Genomic DNA, 16,506 nt, shown 5'->3' with positions numbered 1-16,506 from the left:
TATGATAAGTGATTTTTATTGAAATATGGACATTTTGGACATTATTTTAAATTAAATTTAAACCCATTTTCAAGGTACAATAAAATTGTATAGTGTAGAATATTTACAAGATGAAAGGTAATAAAGCCAAGAACTACAGAAAAACAAAATGTACACTCTGAAAATTTTAAGGCACACTAAATAAGTAACATTTTCTGACAGACTTAGATTCCCTGTGATCATTTCCAGGAATGTCACCATTTCACCTGAATGGTGAGAGAGGGAAAAACTGAAAAAGCAAATGCCAAAATTCCAATAGTTTGTGTTGTTTAAAATTTACCTTTTTTATTTTTAAGACTGAGTTTAGAGCTTTTACTTTCTGATCTTGTGACTTGGTCCAAGCAATGTGGAATAAATCAAATACCTTCTCCTTCTGGAGATGTTCTCTAATCATCAAAAAAAAAAATTCTGGAGTAATCACAGATACTGTTTTTAATATTCATCAAGGAATGGATTATTTGGGTGATGAAGAAAACTGAAAAATAAAAGAAGAGTCTTGGTTAAAAGGTGTTCCTCTGGACTGGGGGAAGAGAGGTTTCTGTTATACTAGTATCAGTATGAAAATCAATGTGATTTCCGTTTTTGAAAGTGGTACAAGTCCAATTAGTTTTATCATAACCATGTACTATCAAATCACATGGCAATGAACACATTTTGGAAAATAAGGATGCCTGCACACACATGTATGCACACACGCACATACACAAATAAACCAATGCATTATATTTCTGCAGGCATGTCAATCTACAAGTTAAGGAGAGAAACTATTTGTGTTGATATTTTACATACCTACGAGGACAGATATTTGTTCTATCTCTTTTAGAACTACACCAGTTTGCTTTAATGTGTAAAGTTAATCAATATTTCAAGGTGATGATGAGGAAGGTGATAAGGACATCACTGTTCAATCTCTTTCAAACACACAGAAATAATGTATCTATGACTTGACTTTACTAATATATAAAAAATTGTATCTTAGAACTAGAGATGAATACAGTAACTATAATATGAGGTACTTCAACAGGGAGTTTCCCTTTTAGCAAGGGGTGTCAAATATATATAATCTGAGATAAAATTTTCAATATTTGCATACTAATATTTATTATTAATTGTTACTGATTACTTCTCTACCTTCCCTTTTGTTTTTATTTATCTATCATTTTATAATATTCATTTGTGTACCCATGAATACAGTAGTTTAAACAGAACCCTGCCCTGTAGATCTAACATTCTAATATGGTAGACAGAAAAGAAATATGATAAGTTAATCAATTAATAAAGCCTATGATATGTTAACTAGGGATTTGTGCCAAGGAGAAAAATAAAGCAGGGTAGAGAGACAGGAAGTGCTAGGCAGAATTGCATTTTTAGAAAAATTGATGGAGAAGGCATCACTCAGAGGTTTCGTCTGAGTTAAAACTTGAAGGAGGTGAAGAAGTAAACTATCCATCTATCTAGGAAAAAAAGCACTCTAGGCCAAGAGAACAGCCAGTGCAAAGGCCCTGAGGCAAGTCTGGCATATGTGAGGAGCAGCAGGAATGGGGAGAATAGTAGAACATGGCGTCAGAAAGGTTAAGTGAAGAAGTAATATGTTGGGCCTTATAGGTTTTGAAAAGAATTTGGCCTTTATTTTGAAGTTATATCAGAAGAAAATGACCTGCCTAGATCTACCTACTGTTTTTTTTTTTTAACTTTTTAAATTGTATGACATATATAGAAAGCAAAGCAAGATAAAAGCATAATTTTCAGAGCATTCTTCAACAAGTAGTTACAAGACAGATCCCAGAGTTTGTCATGGGTTACCATACCATCCTCTCATATTTTTCCTTCCAGCTGCTCCAGAATACAGGAGACTAGAAGGAATAAACATTTTTTTATCATTTCAATGGACTTTTTTCCTTTTTTGTGTGTGTAAAAATAACATATATACAAAAAAGTGATAAATTTCAAAACACAGCACAACAATTACTTGTAGAACAGATTTCAGAGTGTGGTATGGGTTACAATTCCACAATTTTAGGTTTTTACTTCTAGCTGCTCTAGATACTGGGAACTAAAAGAAATATCAATTTAATGATTCAGCAATCATATTGGTTTGTTAAACCCTACCTGCTCTCTATTAGATCTACCTACTTTTTAGCCTGTTCCCTCTGGCTCCCGCTCATGGGAATGAAGTACAGAAATGGGGAGAGCCATTAGAAGTCAGTTACTTGATTAGCAGGACTTTGAGATGAGCAGACTTAGTATGTGCACATGTGGTGGGGAGGGACAGGGTGTTGGGTGCAGACACCATCATGAATTTTAGATATGGGGCTTATTAGACATTCCAGTGGAGTTGAATAGACAGATAACCAAACCTTGATCAAGGGCATAGGCCTGAACTGCATATAATTTTGGAAGTCTATATTTAGATGAAATCACTGAAGATGTGTGTATAGATAAAAAAGAGGAAAGAAAAGAGGTCCAAGAATTGAGCTCTAGTCTACTCCAAAGTTTAGAGGTCAAGCTGATAAGGAGAAACCAGCAAAGAAAACGAGAAGGAATGGCTTTAGAAGTAAAGGTGAGGGAAAGGGGTGCATATCTATAGTAAAGAAAGAAAATAAGGAAGAAAGTAAAGAAAATGTTTCCAAGAGGAGATAGTGATCTGCTAGATCAAATGAGATGAATGAGAACTGCTGTTGGTTTAAGCAAAGAGGAGGTCATAGTATCTTTTTTTTTTATTAATTAAAAAAAAGAAATTAACACAACATTTAGAAATCATTCCATTCGGTCATAGTATCTTTATTAAGAGTTTTGTTAGAGTGGAGGGAACACATCCCTTATTGGGGTGGGTTCAAGAGAGAATGGTATGAGAGAAATTGTAGGCAGCAAGTATCTATTTTGTCAAGATGCTTTGCTATAAACGGAGAAATGAGGTGGAGGCTGGAGAGTGAAATTAGTTCAAGAGGATTTTTGTTTTGTTTGCTTTGGATATGGAAGCATGTTTGAATGCCTTTAGTAATGATCTTTTGGAGAGGGAAGAACTGATGATGTAGACACAATAGGATTTAGTCAGGTTTTTGTTTGCATCAATGGGTAAGGTAAGGAGAGAGAGATGGGCAAGGGAGTTGAGGGTGTACTCAAGGATGTTATTATATTGATTGACTCTGGAATTTAAGCAAGGGGTTAGAGTTAGGGTTAAGATTAGGGTTGGAGTCACATTAGAAGGTTGAGTGATAGTGAAAAGGTGATACGATTAATGGATTGTACGTCACAGGGTAATCAAAGGACTGTTGGAGATGGAACAATATAGAGAATGAGCTGGACTTGTAGGTGTTGATGACCACGGTGTGAGAATTTAAAATTGAGTGACAAATAAAAACTAAAATCTTCAGTGAATAAGGGAAAGTGACCTAGAAATTAGTAGATGTCTGCAAAAAGGAGATGTAGTGTTGGGATATGATATGAGGCTCAGAGATGAATGTTTTTAGGGAAGAAGGAATAAGAATGGCCTGGAAATACTAATGAGGGGAAAAGAGGACTCCTTCTCTATATCCATAGTTAGTGAGACTAAGGGTTTGGGATGAATAACAGCCACAACCTGAGAGGACTGAAGGAAAGCAGAGCCATCAGAAGAAATCAGATTTTAGCTAGAGCAGGAAGGTGAAAGGAGCATTTAGGAAGAAGTTGAGGTTAAGATAATTTTGTCAGTGTTTGATGGGAGTTCCAGAAGGAGCAGCGAAAGGATGCAGAAGTGGTATACAGAAAGTTACCTGGGAACCAAGAATTATAGGCTCCTTGTAGTGACTGAAATAAATTGTGACAAAAGGCATGGATTCAAATGTCACTGAACAGAAAAAAACTTTAAACCCACTTACAATCGTCTCTGAGAATCACAGAACAAAAAAGTATGAAGGTTCATTAAAAGCTTATCTTTGGAAATAATATTTATTCCTGCAACTAGATTTCCCTACCCATCTCCAAACTCTTGTTACCATTATTTCTTCCAATTTTTCTGAGCCCTCTCACTCTTTACTGAATTAGTGGGCATGGGCTTTGTGATGGATATTTAGGAAAGATAAAAAATAGTAAGATGTAGAATCGGATGAGGTAGTTAATTAGATGTGGACATGAGGTTTGTGATATAATATTGATGTTTTTAACATTAATAAGGGAGTTTAGAGAGAGAAGATAAACACTTTAATTTTAGGTAGATAAAGTTTTTTAAATAATCGCTTCAGGTAAAATCATTAATTAATAATCTCATTTATTTTTATGCTTCTCCCATGAGAATAGCTATATCACTTTTTTTTTCCGCATGGGCAGGCACTAGGAAATGAACCTGGGTTTCTGGTATGGCAGGCGAGAATTCTGCCACTGAGCCACTGTTGCACCACCTGCCATATCAAATTATAGAAAACAACCCTTTTTCTTTCTAGGTTTAGAATGATACAAGTGACATTGTGTTATTACTATTTGAGTGTTATCTATTTCCCAATGCATTGTTTTATAAATTTTATGTTTTAGAAATGTTTAAGTAAGTTGGAATGTTTCGTTACTACCATATCCACTGTTGATTGATTGCTATTTTCTAGAACACAGCTTGTATACCTAAATGGTACGTTAAGTCTGAACTGTGAGAATAAATAAAATTGTCCAGTTAGGCTTCTGGACACAGGAGAAGGTCTAGAACTTGGGAAGTTACTGATGTGTAGGTAGGAGTGAAGTTTTGTGATGAGGGTACCCAGGGAGGCAATGTTGACTGAGAAGAACACAGGTTTGAGGATGGAACTTCATTCTTATTCTGAGTCCTGCTCCTGCTCTTGTCAGAGCAGAATCCTGAAACTTGGAGTTAATCTTTAGTCTGGAGATTCCAAGAAAAAAATATTTTGCAACAACTTTCACAAGCAACAGACTCTACCCTCTGTGGATTGGAATAAACTGAACTCTTCCACTCTCCTGCTCCCCAATCTACAGTCAAACAAGCTACTTACTCAGTTGCATTAAAATAGCGCATTTTTCTATTTAGACCATCCATAGCTTTCATATCCTCCGGTGTCAACTGGAAATCCAAAACCTATTTGAAATGTGAGGAGATCATTCCAACTTCTCTCAAGCATTTGCTTCCCCTCCCCCAATTTGTGTAGATTTTATGAAATGGTTGTCATGGACCTGGAATTCATTCAAAAAGAGTTGCAGGAATTGATATACTCAGATAGTTGAGTTGGCACCTCTGATCTGGCCTCAGAGCCACATCTTTATGGGGGGTTGTGGGCTGTGGCAAAGGAATCCTAGAGTTTTGGAGCCCAAATCTTATTTGATCCAATGCTTTCATTTTACAGGTGGAGAAATCAAAGGATGATTTACCCGGGGACATTCAGTAGGGACAGAACCAGGATTGGCCCTCTGTTGGGTGTTCTTTCCATCCACCAGGCACCCACCCTAGCAGCAGCTGGACAGTTAAATATAGTACATGTAGGATGCAAATAGAAACCAGCATGCAGGATACAAGGAGATAAACTTCACCCAAGTATACCTTCAGATGTTTTCAAATAAATACATACAAGGGGAAAGTTATGGTGCCTGATACCCACAGTTTAGCCCTGTACCTGGAAGTTCTCTTTGATCCTCTTCTCATCAAAGCTCTTGGCCAGGACCACCACCTCCTGCTGCAACTGGTAGCGCAGGGCCACCCGGGCTGGAGTTCTTCCATACTTTTCAGCAATGGCTTTGAGTACTGGATCCTCCAGGAGAGCTGGATTATCTCTGCCTACCCTAGGAGGGAAGGCAGAGATGCTGTGTGTCTGGGGTTGTTACTCTTACTTAACTTGGGGCTGTCAACTTAGGTTTGGGATGGCTAATCCTCTCGAGTCTTATTTATTACCCTCTGGATGACTCAATATCTGTCTGCTGCTTCTGCTATATCCAAAGAAGATGAATAAGGGCAGGTAAGGGGGAAAGGGATATTCAATTATTTTTTTCATTTTTAAACATTTTTGAGAAATTCAATAAAAGATTGAGTAGACTAGGAAAGCAAAACTGTTGTCTAAAGTAAGACCCAATAACCACCATTATAATAAATGATCAACTGTTGTATAGAAATTTGTTCTTTCATAACAAATTTTCAATTGATTATCTCAGTTTTGTCATCAAAGTACTAAACATTCAAGAGGAATATTATTCTCTTGAAGAGAGAAGGGAACTAAAACTTACAGAAATTGCTTCTTATCTCAATTTTTCAACTATTAAGTATCAGAATCATGGCTTGAGCTCACTTTATCACTCTTTAAAGTCAAAGCTTTTTATTGAAATGAGCAATTTAAATTAATAGTTTCATTATTTAAAATGCTTTAGTGAGTTCTTATAGTGTCAGTCTGTGTTATGCAAAAAAAAAAAGTTGTACAAAAGTGAATTATTCCACTGTCTATCCTTGATTTCCCTCAGGTAGTTTGAGAAACAACTCCAGTAGGTGTAGGGTATCTGTGATTAAAATGATCATGACTGTGTTAATTACCCTAGAATAACTTTATAGAGATCATTACCATTTCTTGTTTGAGTCAGACCCCAATGCAGCATATGCAATCAAGACAATGTCCTTGGACTTTAAGAACTCCAGCATTTTGCTCTGGTTGAGGTAAGGGTGACATTCCACCTGCAGAAAGCCAAGCAGAAGTGATGGATTATGTATGACCAACACCAAATTTTGAGGAATGTACAATGCTGTATTGCATAGTATCAAAATTATTTAAGAGAATTAGCAACACTGGTTGGTCAACTCTTGTGCCCGTGACCAAGAGCTCTGCCCCTGGAACTCCTAAAGGCCAAAGTTTGGATTGCAGCAATTATGTTAAATAATAGTTCAGTGCTTTCTTAGGACAGGATTTAGATTACAAGGTAAACAAATATTTTCCTAGTTTCTCAGACTGGAAACCATGGGGATAGTTTTGGTTCTTTCTCATTTGTTGCTTATTTATAATAAGCAGCAATTTCTGCCTTAAAATTTTTTTTTTGTTCTTGGTGTTCCTTATATTTGTCTCTCTTCTCATTGCTGCTACCCATGGGAACCAATAAATCTTCTCTCAAACTTGAGTAACTTTTTCATTCTTAGTCATTCTTTGGTTCCAGAAACATAGTAATATCTTTACTTGATCCTTAAGATGCTCCCCAAACTGGCCTTACTCAAATTATTGCACCTATACACTTCCCAGGCTTTTAGTCTTGTCCCACATGGAAAATCTACTGGTTCTTTTGCCATCAAGTGGAAATGAATTTTCAATTCTTATTAGTCAGAACGTACTCTATTTACACATTACCAGGTGAGAGAGGTTTTCTGTGCTATAAAGGTATTTAGTAGTGCTATAATCTCACTTTTCCATTTTTCTCTCTTCTGTGCACTTAGAAATCCAGAATCTTTATTCTGAATTTTAACCATTTCTTTTCTGCTCCCTTTTCTGGATGATATAATGATATGGTGGTATAATGTAATGTATATACAAAGCAAAGAAAGAAAAAAAGCAATGGTTTTCAAAGCACTCTTCAATAAGTAGTTACAGGACAGATCCCACAATTTGTCATGGGCTACCAAACCATCCTGACTTGGCTACAGCCACAGCTGAGTGCCCAATCTGCCAGCAGCAGAGACCTACAGTCAGCCCCCGATATGGCCCCATTCCCTGAGGTGACCAGCCAGCTACATAGTGGCAGGTTGATTACCTTGGACCACTCCCCTGATGGAAGGGGAAGCAATTTGTTCTAACTGGAATAGACACATACTCTGGATATGGGTTTGCTTTCCCTGCACACAATGCTTCTGCCAAAGCTACCATCCTTGGGCTTACAGAATGCCTTATCCATCATCATGGTATTCCACATAGCATTGCTTCTGACCAAGGAACACACTTCACAGCAAATGAAGTGCAGGAATGGGCACATGCTCATGGAATTCTCTGGTCTTAACCATGTTCCCCATCATCCAGAAGCAGCTGGATTGATAGAACGGTGGAATGGCCTTTTGAAAACTCAATTATGGTGCCAACTAGGTGGCAATACCTTGAAAGGCTGGGGTAATGTTCTCCAGGAAGCTGTAATATGCTCTGAATCAGCATATGCTGTATGGTGCTGTTTCTCCCATAGCCAGGATCCATGTGTCCAGGAACCACAGGGTGGAAATGGGAGTGGCACCACTCACTATTACCCCTAGTGATCCACTAGGAAAATTATTGCTTCCTGTCCCTGTGACCCTGAGCTCTGCTGGTCTGCAGGTTTTGGTTCCAAAAGGGGGAGTGCTTTCACCAGGAGAAACAACAATGAGTCCACTGAACTGGAATCTAAGATTGCCACCTGGTCATTTTGGGCTACTCATGCCCAAGCCAAGAAGAGGATTGCATTATTGTCTGCGGTGATTGAACCTTACTATCAGGGGAAATTAGGAGTGCAACTACACAATGGAGGTAAAGAAGAGTTTTCTTGGAATATAGGAGATCCCCTAGGGCATCTTTTAGTACTACCATGCCCTGTGATTAAAATCAATGGAAAACTGCAACAGCCCGATCCAGATTACCAATGGGTCTGAAACTTCAAGAATGAAGGTTTGGGTCACCCCACCAGGCAAAGAACCATGGCCAGCTGAAGTGCTTGCTGAGGGTAAGGGAACATGGAATGGGTAGTAGAAGAAGGTAGTGATAAATATGAACTATGACCACGTGATCAGTTATAGAAACGAGGACTGTGATGCTGTTTTGTTCCTGTTATACTATTTAAGTTGTAAGATATCAAGATTAAGAATGAATATTACCCAAGGACTTGCACCCTATTCTGGAGAGAGTTAATGTGTTTCCAGTTATACGCAGGCCAGTTGAGTATTGTAAGGTGAAAGAAAAAAATGTGTGCTTTAATGTTTTTTATTTAGAAATTAGGTATGGTTTAAGGTGATGTGTATAGCTGCCAAGTTGACAAGGGTGGACTGTCATGGTCAGGTTCATGTGTCAACTTTGCCAAGTGGTGGGGCCTGTTTGTCTGGTTGGGCAAGTTCTGGCCTGTCTGTTGCAATGAGAACATTTCATAGAATTAGATCATGATCACGTCAGCTGCATCCACAGCTGATTCCATTTGTAATCAGCCAAGGTGAGTGTCTTCTGCAATAAGTGATGCTCAGTCTAATTACTGGGAGTCTTTTAAGGAGGATTCAGAAGAGACAGGCTCTCTTCCTGCTTCAGCTGGCGAGCCTCTCCTGTGGAGTTCCCCCAGATCCTCCATGGGAATTGTTGGCTTCACAGCCTGCCCTGCGGATTTTGGACTCTGCATTCCTACGGTCATGTGAGACACTTTTACTAAGTGTCTAAAACTGAGTGTTTAAAACTAAGCTTTACCCTGTAACACCTTACTTGAACTACTCTCTATTACCTGCTTGCCACACAAATCATAATTAACTTCAAATTTGCACAGGCTTTTCATGCCAATGTAAACCAATCAGCCTTAACCTGGCCAAATTTCACTCATCCTTTATAACCCAGGTAAATGTCCAGCTTCTCCCTTTAGTCTTCAGCAACTCCAGTCAATATAGATTTTTCCTTTCTCTAAACAAATGATCTCTAAATTGGAGGCAAACAACCCAAGAGTCACAAAAGATAATCCATTGTGGTCAAACAAGAAAACAGCAGAATACCTATTTGTATTTTTCATTCAAAAATAAGAAAGATATTAATCTTTACTAATTTTAAATATATGGACTGACTGTCCTCACTCAGGCTGGGAGAAGCACGAGCTTACCCCAGGGCAAATGTGTTGTTAGCTTTTCCTTTACTCATTTGATTTCTTCCAGGAATTTCCAAGATGTGGTTATTAATGTATTGCCCATATAGGAGGATTTACCTTAAGTGCTTTTTCTTACAGCAGTTTTTAATAAGTTTGGTAGTGATTTTGCACCACATGGGCGAACTAGTTATTTCATAGCTCTGTCCTTAAAATGTCAGGCCTCACCCACTCCTTTTCTTTTTTTTTAACACTTAAGTATTCCAAATTTACTAACTGTTTCTATGATGAGAAGTGATTACCAGTGGTTTGCCAGCTTTAAACTCCTAGGCCCCTCCTAGCACTTTTTAGCACAGATCATACCCCAGCCTGAATGTTAGATCTTTTTCATAAGATGGCATTGCCTTGGGACTGTCTTAAACAACTTGAAAGATGCTCTGTTCCCATGAAGCCTCTGATGTCCAAAGGTAAAATACACAAGAGGGAAGTGTCATTGGAGGCCATGTTAAAATGAGGAAAGGGGAAGCTGAAGAATAGAAGGGAGATGTTGGGGGCTGGTGGAGGAAGCTGCTTACCTGGTTGCAGACGGGTTTGTACTTGAGCCCTGGCTTGTTCAGGATCATCTCCAGCTGCCTGCGGTTAAAATTGGACACACCGATGGATTTGGTCAGTCCTGCGTCCTTACACTTCTCCAGGGCCTGGGGAGGAACAGATTGTGAACAGACTAGAGAAGAATACATGCTGACATGCATTAATTTCTGGGGCTGTTCCTGAGAGGTTGGGGATGTGAAAGAATGTGAGATGGACAGTGAGAGAGGAAGTCCTTAAAGGCTTAGATGTCAATAAATAAGACAGGAACTAACGAAGTAGGAGGAAAATGAAAACTAACAGGAAAAAAAAAATGAGTAAGGAGGTAGAACAAGAAGAGAATGCAAGTGGCTAGGACTGAGTAAAGCAGCCAACATGACCTAAACTTGGGACTGTCTTTGACAACTTGTTAAAGCTTCAGTTTGTTATGACTTTTGTCTCTTTCTGAAGCTCAGACTCTCTGACTGAATCTCATTACTTCAATACTATAGCTAAGAAATAAAGTCACTTTTTCATAATTTAGGTATAGTGGAATTGGAAAAGTCAAATCCATTTATGAGTATTTAAAAATATAATGATAATAGTAATAATAGCTACCAGTTTTGAGCATATAATACCTGGAAGGACTTGACTGAGAAGGAGATGGAGCCAGGTGCAGCTGGGGAAACAGAAAGGGAGGTATAGGCCAGCTCGCTGGCTCTCTTTTTCTCTTTGATCTCAATTTCAAGTATTGTCCACCTCACCCACTCAGTTCCAGGTACACATGTCTGTTTATTGAACATGGTAGGTTTTCTTCCATCGTAAAAACTGTGCTCTGGCTTTTTTTTCTGCCTGTCACACTCTTCCCCTAGATAGCCATGTAATTAATTCCCACCCTCTCCTGTAAGGCTTTGCTCAAATGTGCCCCATTCAAAGAGGCCTACCTTGTGTGTTTTTAATTATCTATCCATGGCCCAAAACTACTCTGATACTCCCGGTTTCCCTTTCTCAGCTTTTCTTCCCATCCCCTCTCCCCCATCCCAATACCTAGCACCCTATAGTGCAAAGGGTGTGCAGAGAACTTTGTTTTGTTCATCATATAGTCTGAGAACCTAAAACAGTGCTTGGCACATCATAGGCACTCAATAAATATTTGTTGAATGAATGAATGAAATGTGAAAACAGAGGCAGAGGGAAATTCTGGGACTTGTCTGAGTTGACACAAGGGGCAGAATTGGACTAGATCTGTCTTTCTGGAATTCCTTATTTGTCCTCTCTCTCCCATGGTGCAGATATGGCCTCTCTGGAGCTGCACTCACTTCCCATGTGCTGCAGAGATCCACTGTGTCAAAAATGACTTTTCCATGCTTGTCCATTGGGTAAAGGTCCTTGGCGGGCTGGAACACAGGAAAGAAGGGTGGGGTTGTATAAAGCTATGTCTGGCTGTAGGCAAGCTGTTTGGAGCCGTAGGCCTTGAGGCTGATGGAATAATCCATCCCTACTCTTGAAAGGATCAGTAAGGTTGGACTAAAAGGAAATGCTTTTACCTACTAAAATCTTAAATATTGTTTGTGTCAAGGACAACCTGTGGCATCCAGGACCTTGTCCTGGAGAGAGTCTAGAATGGAGCTATGAACCAATGGGCTCTTGGTCCTGGACCCGTGTGGGATAATCCTTTCCCACCCTTGCTTTTCCCTGGGGAGAAAAAAGCATATGACATGGTAACTTGCCCGTGTCTCACCTGCTGAGTCTCAACTTCATTAAATTTCCTCTGCCTCAAATAACTCCAAATGGAGATAATCCCTAGACACCAGTGGGAATGGGACTGAGATTCAAGAGCATAGGACATTAAAAATACAGGTAGCATGTCCACAAGATTGGGGCAAAGATGTCAAGACCAGTGAACTTTTGTCTTTCTGGGCTGTAATAGTGAACTGAAGTAGGGAGAAGTTTCAGTAGGAAAAGAACCTCAAAGTATTACATATATTTTTTCTCATTGTCATGAACTATATTTTCTCCTATAATCAGCTTCTAATTTACAGTGATTTCACTGATAGCCAACATAAAATAACTTTTGCTAACCTTCAAAGCTACTGGGAAATGGATAATATAGAATAGAGAGCCACGTAGCTCAGCTGCAGTTTCTTCAGTGACATTTCCAGGGCTGTTCGGACCAATTCTGGGCGGTAAAAGGTACCCCACAGCTGCAGTGTTGGAAAGAGAGGAAGTAGTGTGTTATTTCTTTGAGTCTTTAGGAGAGATTAATAAACAATAAATAAAGGACAAAAATCAAAAGCCCTCCAATGGTAGATAGGAAGTGACAAGCTATACTTGTGAAGCTCATAACTTCTTTGTCATGATAGCTAATTTTCATACAAATTTGAGACAATGTACAAAATTCACATATCCTATAGCAGAAGTTCTCAATTTTTAGCATGTAAAATAATTATCTGGTTTGCTTATATAAAACATATTCGTGGGTTCCATCCCAAACATAAAAAATCACAATATCTGGAAACTGGGCTGGGAAGTTGCATTTTGAAGAACTCTAAGTGATTATGATACAGGAAATTCTCTGTTAACTGTTTTAGGTTTGCCAAAGAAAGTTTTTGGGAAAAAAGTTAGGTCCATTAGGACCATATCTTTTTTTTGGGGGGTATTTAAGTCATTTCATTTTAAAGATTTAAGGAAAAATAATCTAAAAGAAAATGAAACAAAATGACCAAAATAATGAAACAAGATGAGAAGAAGGAAGTGCTCTAGCTCTCTGCAGTCTAGGAACTGCATCTAGAAACAGGGAGATCCACATATTGGATCCATATTCCTAGAAGGAAAGAAAGAGCCTCAACTTTTTCTTCCTGGCCTCTTCAACTTAAGTTTGAATGATTTTTTTTCTAGTAACATCAGTTCAATGAACACCAGGGGGGAAAATTCCTACTTAGTTCACTTTCCAATCAGACTCAAACATCAAAGTTTAGGTGGATATGAAGAATATTAGAAGAAAATGGCTCAACAGCTGAAAAAAGTTTACCTGAATACGTTTTTGTTTTTGCATGGGCAGACACCAGAATTGAACCCAGGTCCTGACATGGCAGGCGAGAACTCTGCTTGCTCAGCCACCGTGGCCCACCCTACCTGAATACTTTTACAAACATTATTTTCATCCTCATATCAGTCCTGAGGTACTAATATTCTTACTTCAAAGAGAAGATAAAGAAATGTTTATTGGTCACCTAATAGATTGAGATATGAGGACTAAGGTTTAGAGGTTAAGAACCATCTTTTGTTATTGTTATTAAGAAATTTCATAAAGTTACATAGAATATTAAAGACCTCAAGTTTGTTATGACTTTTTTCTCTTTCCAAAGCTCACATTCTCTGACTGAATCTCATTACTTCAATACTATAGCTAAGAAATATAGTCACTTTTTCATAGTTTAGGCATAGTGGAATTGGAGAAGTCAAATCCATTTATGAGTATTTAAAAATATAATGATAATAGTAATAATAACTACCACTTTTGAGCATATGAAATGCACCAAATACTTTTCTAAGAGCTTTACATGTTTTTTTGTTTTTATTATTTAATTAATTAATTCATTTGTTTAATTAGAGAAATTGTAAGTTTACAGAAAAGTCATGCAGAAAATGCAGAGTTCCCACATACTGCCCTACTATTAACATCTTTGTATTAATGTGATACATTTGTTACAATTGATGAAAAAATATTATTATAATGACCATTAACTATAGTCCATGGCTTAAATTAGGGTTGATTCTTTGGGTTGTACAGTGCTATGTTTTTTTTTTTTAATTCTTATTCTAGCAACATATATACAACTTAACATTTCCCCTGGTTGCTATGTATTTTTTGATGCAATATTCATGGAAACCCTGTGAGATAAATAATATTAGCTTTATCTTATAATTTCAGAAATGTTCAAAGTCAACATTTACTAAGTGACGGAGTCCAAATTCAATACAGGAATCCAACCACAGAACCCAAGTTCCTAACCAGCATGTTCCTAACCATCCTCCTACTTGTGCCAGGTCTGAGAGTAAATGAAGAGTAAACCAATGAGAAGAGAAATTTGCCAACTATGGGCCAGCTAATTCAGTATGAGCTTCCCACAGATACATGTGTAGCAGAACCTTTGATGTGTAGAATATGTCATCTCTCATCACAGTGCCGCTGTCAATTTTCTTCCGGATGGCCCGCCCAATCTCTTCTTCATTTAGGTAGAGATAAACCGAGTCAATATGGCGGTAGCCAGTATCAATTGCCAGTTCAATGGCCTTTTCTAATTTAGTCTTAGGAACCTAGATGAGCATAAAAAGATAGAGGCATACTTGATTCAGGGTCAATTCTATAAGTAGAGCATTTGAATAGAATTGATGACTTTTCCAAGTTCATACTAAGAACTAGAGATGATAAGGCTAAATTTTGAGTTATAACCAGGGGTAAATGTTTAACAACTGACTCTCTGAAAACATAACAGGTCCTAATTGGGAAGAGATGCTCACCACCAACTCTTGTGTGCCCATGTATGTTCGCTCCAGTACATGATTGGGTTTAACCCTTTATCTATAGATTTACACCATCTATCTATTGATATACATTCCCAAATTAATTCTACTCTATAAGAGATTACTAAACTGGTTTCAACCCAGAAAGCGAATGCTAATAATTAGGTATCAGTGTAATAAAGATAAAACTTTAGACATAATTCATCTATCTAAACTTGGACAAACACTTCAAACTACATTTGAGGAAGAACAAAATGGTAAAAAACAAACAAAAAACCTTTTCTTACTAAAAAATACCTCACAATTAGTTCTTTTTTTGGTTGCTAAGAAATTAGAATCGTCCTTAGGAGCACTTTTTCTACAACTTTGTTATTGTTTTTTAACTGTCCCACTATTCTCTTTGCCTACTAAGCTGGATTCTTGAGTTCATCCATACATTTTCCATCTCCATTACCCTTTTTAACTGCTGACTGGTTAACTGAGACTGCCCCAGGTTGAAAAGTCAAGTACAGACAAAGGCAGCACTTCATGCGGTCTCCTTTGCTTGCAGTCCTCAGCATTGAACAACAACGTGCCTCTCATGTTGGAGAATCACTCCTGCAACTTTCCTTGAACAATTATGAACTTGTTCCCCAAGAACCACCAAAGATGCGCCTTTGTAAAACTGCAGTGTTTAATCTAAAAACGTGTATGGGGAGTTTAGTCTTTCTGGCAGAGGGAGAGTTTCCAAGGACCTACAACTGGACAGCAGCTGAGAGTAACAAAAACAGATTGCCACCCTGTATCACTGAAATAACACACATTTATTCCCCTTGATGTAGTGCCTCTGCGAGTTTGGTCTGTGGACAAGCAGCATTAGAATCACTTGGTAATTTCATTAGAAATATGGATTTCCTACTCAAACAGAATCTTTGGGGGTGTGGCTCCCAAATCTGCATTCTAAACAAAATCCTCAGTTTATACACCCATTAAAGTATAGAAAGCACCAACTTAATGTACAAAATAACTTAATGTGGAGAGAAACTTCTTATAAATGAGGAAAGTGAGACATATCTGGGTTTCCAAAACTCACACAGTGACTGATTTTGATCAGGATTTATGTTGGCTATCCCTCCATCTTCAATAACATTATAATTACCTTATCAGGGGCAGAGGTACCCATTCCTATTATAGGCATGTTGTATCCATCACTCACTTTTACAGAAAGGGATCGAATTTGATTCATGACTTTTCACACTTTTGTCTAAAAAGACACTGATTTTCTTCTTTATTAAGAGAAACCTGTAGAGGGAAGAAAATAGTCCAACTGCTATTTTTTAAAATAACAGATTTATGAAGGTATAATTAGCAAACCATAAATTCATTTCTTTAAAGTATACAATCCAGTGTTTTTTTTTGCATATTCATAGAGATGTATGGCCATCACCACTATATAATTTTGGAACATTTTTATCATCCTAAAAGAAATCCTATATCCAGTAGAAACCACCCCCTAATTCCCCCTTCCTACCAGTCCCCGCCAACCACTAATCTATTTTCTGTCCCTGTGGATCTGCCTATTCTGGACATTTCATATAAATGGACTCATACAATATGTGGCCTTTGTGACTGGCTTCTTTCACTTAGCATAACTTCATCAAGATT

At 37.9% G+C, this 16,506-nt stretch overlaps 1 pseudogene; it reads right to left on the bottom strand.

The window, feature by feature from the left end:
- Positions 1-471: 471 nt before the first annotated feature.
- On the bottom strand, positions 472-16,087 carry LOC143689706 (aldo-keto reductase family 1 member C23-like protein; annotated as a pseudogene).
- Positions 16,088-16,506: the final 419 nt, after the last annotated feature.

This window comes from Tamandua tetradactyla, chromosome 7 (genome assembly GCF_023851605.1).
Source record: "Tamandua tetradactyla isolate mTamTet1 chromosome 7, mTamTet1.pri, whole genome shotgun sequence".
In the NCBI taxonomy this organism is placed as follows: domain Eukaryota; kingdom Metazoa; phylum Chordata; class Mammalia; order Pilosa; family Myrmecophagidae; genus Tamandua; species Tamandua tetradactyla.
This window is presented reverse-complemented; position numbering and strand designations above follow the sequence as displayed.